Here is a 5,801-nt window from a genome sequence, read left to right on the forward strand (position 1 = left end):
CCTACAGCATTATGATGCTTACTCCGTTCCTCCATGTGTTGTTGCTACCTTTTACCTGATCCCAATACACCCATAATTACTTGCACTCGCAGGTGCTGGGATGTTGTCCTTGGGACTCACCCACGACCCCTCACAGTGGACTCCCTAGAGTCTGACTAAACCTATCCGCATTGGACCACAAACCAAACAACAATAAAACCAGTAACAGCATAAAAGACAACAATAAAGGACGGTGTAGCTTGACTAACCCGTCGCCGGATTTTTTCTTTGACCAACTCCTCTGGTCACCCCCTGTCGTATTCTATATGATTTAATAGAGGTGCCTATCAGCCCTCTTCTCTACCCCCCTTCTGCCTTCCTGTTTCTGCTCCCTCTATTTACTTCCCTTTACTTCCCTCTAGTCTTCTTACTTCCTCCCCCCCCCCCTCTTTTTTTTTTGTCTGCAACTCTCTGAAGTGTCGCTCTAAATATCTGACCGTGTTTCCCCTGTTTAATACTCACTTCCCTCAGTGATAGATAAGACACACCGATGCTCCCTCCACTTATAGGAAATTATCCCCCCCCCACAACTTTATAAGCTTCTCCTACGCTTTCAGTGGCATCTCTTAACGCCAAAGGTCTAAATCTGCCCGAGAAACGCTCACAACTATTGACTTATATGAAACGTTTACGAGCAGATGTGTTTTTCATCCAGGAAACTCACTTCCGTGCTGACCATATCCCTAAATTCTCCAACGCAATGTACCCGATAGTCTATCATGCAGTTAATACCGAGGTGAAAGCAAAAGGTGTAACCATTTTAATTGCTAAGAGACTCCCGCTTACGATTATTGATTCTCTTGAGGGCTCAGAGGGTCGGTTCCTTTTCCTTAAAGGTATCCTTCATAATAGGCTGATCACACTAGCTAACATATACAGCCCTAATACGGCGCTAGTTAGCTTTTTCCATAAAATTGCGAAAGCACTAACAGCTTTCCAATCGGGCATCCTGATTTTAGGTGGCGACTTTAATGTAGCATTAAACCTTCTGGAAGATACTTCGACAGGTACATCTTCAAAAACATTTCGAGCACTTAAACAGATGAAACTGGAACTTACAGATCTCCTCCTGCATGACACCTGGCGTACTTTACACCTGTCTGATAAAGAGTTCACATTTTTTTCTGCACCTCATAATCGCTATTCTAGAATTGATTATCTCTTTCTTTCGCAAAAATATCTCCCTACCTTGAAGTTGGCCTCCATTGAGCCTATGATCCTTTTAGACCTCCCCATTACTATGATCATATATCTCCCAGGTGCCCCAATCACTTCCAAAACATGTCGACTGGACCCGTTTCTTTTTAAAGACTCATCTCTGACCCTTCAAATTTGTGAATGTCTGCTTAACTACTTTAGGGAAAATATATCTCCAGAAAAGACCCCACTCACCATATGGGAAGCACACAAATGTGGGCTTCTTCTTGCAATTGCAGCCTCTCGAAAGCACGCGGCTCAGGAGTCTTTTAACTCATTATTCCAGAAAGTATGACAACTAGAATGTTCTCATAAACGTAAACAGGCATTGACCCTTACAGCCGAACTAGTATCGGCATGAAAACAATTATTGGAAGCTGTAGAAAAGAAAATCAAGCATAACTTTGCCTTATCTCAGAAGCTGTTCTACGAACATGGGAACAAAAGTGGTAATTTCCTACCTAGGGCCCTAAAAGCAATAAAAGTAGCTTGCACTATTCACCAAATCCATTCCCAGCAAGGTCAAATACTTAAAACTTCTTCAGATATCGCAGCTGTATTTGAGAATTACTATACGACTCTCTATAATCTCCCCCAAGCCCCAAAACCTACAGGGGACAGCAGATCGCGCACGGACTATATCCAGGCCTTCCTATCGCAATATCTTCCCAAACCTATCTCGCGATCACAAGCAAGTCTTCGCTTTTCATGTCGCTATATACCGCACCAACGGCCAAAGTTAGTCAATGGTCTCCTGTCGGATGCCTTCTCTATCAGTAATGGGACTAGACAGGGGTGTCCGTTATCTCCTCTCCTATTTGTCCTCACACTGGAATCTTTCTTGAAACGCATTCAAATGAATGACAATATCAGAGGAATTATGGCTAAAGGCAGATTACACAAAATAGCGGCATTCGCCGATGATATGCTACTCTTCCTGGACGACCCACACATCACTCTCCCTAATCTACTTCAAGACTTTAAAACGTTTCAGTATATGTCCAACTTCAAAATTAGTGGTCAGACAAACGCAGGCAAACTTCCCCTTCACTTGGCAATCAGAGGCTATCACTTACCTAGGGATTCAGCTACCAACCCACCTTTCAGAACTACTGTATATGCAAGAAACTTCCTACCTATTATATGCAGCATTACTAAAGACTTACAGAATTGGGATAAACCAATCTTCTCCTGGTTTGGAAGGGCAGTGATCCTCAAGATGAATGTGCTTCCCCGGCTATTATACCTGATGCAAGCGGTACCAATCAGAATACCCAAGTCATTCTTTAGCTCATATAAGACACTATGCACCTTCTTTTTATGGGGCAATAAACGTCCTAGAATAAGCTTTGAACAACCTACAATGCCTAAGGCTAAGGGAGGTATCGGATTGCCAGACATTACTCGCTACTACTGGGTCTGCCATATGCAAGAATAGTTGACTGGTCTACAAACCATGTACATAAGGCCTGGGTGAACCCGGAAGCTACCCTTTCGGTGACCCCACTAGCCACGTCTCCATGGCTGGGAAAATCACATATCCCATCCAATTTCAAAGAACACCCGCTAATCGGTCCGACACTGTCTTGCTACCACTTGATATGTCAGAAATCAGGTCTTTCCTCAACTCCTGGTCCACTCACGCCTATCCGAAAGAACCCCGACTCCCCCCCCCCCCGGAATGTCTAGTGCGTTCCTCGCTGGGGCCCTATCTCAAGAATACCCGAGACTATACTATCTTTTTCAAGGATGGATTCTTTTTGACAAGAGAACACCTTCTGAACCAATGGCCAACCCTAAACTTGACATCATGGATTTATAGGCAACTCCACTTCATACATAGCCACGTCCCAGAGAGCAAGCTAGACCCCTTACCCCATTTGAGAAACTCTGCTCCACAGATTCCCCACAGAGACATTTGGTCTCCAAACTATATGCATGCTTAGAAAACACAAATGAAGTCATGTCTAGAAAGGCTTGCGTAGCCTGGAGTAATGACCTACAACTAAACCTGGCCCCCGACGATTGGGACTATGTGTATGGCCATATACACAAAGGTTCCATGTGTGTTTCGACACAGGAAAATAATTATAAACTGTACTCAAGATGGTATAGAGTTTCATCTCTACTCCACAGATTTGATCTTAGCATTCCCGACTCTTGTTGGAGATGCTACCAAGCGACTGGTACACTTCTACACATATGGTGGAACTGCCCAATACTCCAACCGTTCTCGGAAAAAATACAGTCAATAATTGTTCAAGTAACAACTTACTCCCTAGTTTTATCTCCTGCGCAATTCTTACTCCACCACTCCTCATTCCCCTATAAGACATACTGCAAATCACTCGCTATGCATATGGTGAATGCAGCAAAACAGTGTATTCCAATTCACTGGCGCTCAACACATACCCCCTCAGTCCGGGACAGGGGTGGACTGACAACTCATGGGGCCCCCGGGCAATAGGGGATCATGGGGCCCCTGTATCCTTGCCCAAACTCATAAAAGCCTATGAAAAAGGTACCAGGGGCATCTCATGGGGCCCCCTACTGACCCCGGGCCCTCGGGCACTGCCCGAGTTTCCAAATGGTCAGTCCGCCCCTGGTCCGGGAATGGTTTGCGCGTATAAACAAAGTTGCCGACATGGAGGAACTCATCTCTGTAGCAAAAGATTGCCCTGAGAGATTCAGGAAGACGTGGGCATGTTGGAGTCATTTCAAAACCACAACCGCTTATCACCAGCTGCTGCTTGACTCCACCCCTTCCCCCACTTGATCATAACTTGATGACCAATAAGAATAAATAATTTTTCCCAGGTGTCATGCATATAACGTGCACCTTACCTGACTAGCATCGAATATTATGGCCTAAATATCATGGAAACTGACCTATATACTGGACTACTGCACATGCCTACTTAGATTGATACGAGACCTCTGATTGTTACTCGGATTATCTTAACCTGTTTGACCTGGAGTAGTTGCAGCAGCTCCCCTTTTTCTCCCTACCCCCCCCCCCTTCTTTTTTTTCTCTCTTCTCCTCCTTCTCTCTCCTCTCTCCCTCTTCTTGCCTCCCCCTCTCTTTCTCCTCCTTCACTCTATCCTACATTCTCAACATTACCTTACTTTATTACATTACATTACTTTAGATGAACTTAGAATACCAGCAGACCCACAGGTAACAACTGCAGCTCTTCAGCCTCCACCCCTCAGGGGTGGACGCCCTAATATCCACTGTTCTCACCTATCTCTCACTTTGTATTACATCACATTTGTCAATTAAAGGGGCTCATATTAGGTTTGGCTGATGTCTGTACCCAACTGCTCTGTTCACTTTATTCTATGTCAATATTTGCTTGGAACATGTTCTCTTCTGTTTTTTTGTTTATGTCTTCTTAACTCAAGCAATGTTAATTGATGACATTATATGTGTTTCAGATTTATACCCCGTCAGGGATACAGGCATTTACTGAGTTGTATACATGATCCGAATGTAACCTGTATATGTTACCATTCTGCTTTATTTCTCAATAAAATTGTTTTTGGAAGAAAAAAAAAAAGATGTATAAACCATAATAGATGTTTTAGAATTAAATAAACTGTAAGAGATGTACCTGTTGTGAGCACGATGTCTAACAGTGGGATGGGGACTTCCTGTTCCATTTCCAGAACACACAGGAAGCTGTATATTTTCTGAATGAATACAGGGCTTTCTCTGACTGGCTGAGGTGAAGAGGTGGGTGAATGTTGTCTTAATCTCCATATGAGCCAATCAGAGAAAGCCTTGTAATAATTCAGAAAAAAAAAACAAATCTGTCTGTGAATGGCTGAGCAGTGCTTAGCCAATTTGATTTTGTTACGGGAGGATGGAAAGTCCATGTCCCACTGTCAGAAGACAGCGCTGTATACTGTACTGTGTGTAGCTGATGCTACATGCAGTTTATATAGTGCTCCCAGAAGGAGCATCTGTTAGTGTGGGAAATCGTTCATTTGGAAAAGCATGGTCTATTCAAACTATCTTAAAGTGACAGAAAGCTGGAATTTAGCTTTAAAGGGTAAATCCGCTTTTTGCTGACAAAATATTCCCCTCTGGGTGATCTATGTACAATGCAAGGATTTGATCAAACTTTGTTGCAGATTCCTACCATTTGTTACTCTGTTATAGCTGTTTGTCCAGTGCAGAGGGTATCTGTATGGGACTGGTTTCATAATTATTAATCAGCTGCTGCACCTGCAGGGCTCTAATGCGGAAAGTGGTAAGGTCTGCATCTGCATTGATTGCCTTTTGGGAGTATCTCACCAAAAATAGCATTTCTTCTGCAGGAGATGCTCAGAATCTGACTTGTATCTCTTGCAGACTTCTGGGAAATCAGTAAGCCAATCACACAAGCAGGAGCTTACATTTCTAGGGGGGCATTTTATACACCATCTGTGTACAGAATTCCTCCAGGTAGCCATATTGCATTGCATTTTACAGAAGATTACAGTGCTGCAGCTTGAAAAGGAAAGGTAATTTCTAATAACATTCAATTACTATATGACGTGTCACAATTGGATACGCTATA

The sequence above is a fragment of the Staurois parvus genome, unplaced genomic scaffold (genome assembly GCF_062004578.1).
Source record: "Staurois parvus isolate SC_StPar_1 unplaced genomic scaffold, SC_StPar_1.0 ptg000850l, whole genome shotgun sequence".
NCBI classification, from domain to species: domain Eukaryota; kingdom Metazoa; phylum Chordata; class Amphibia; order Anura; family Ranidae; genus Staurois; species Staurois parvus.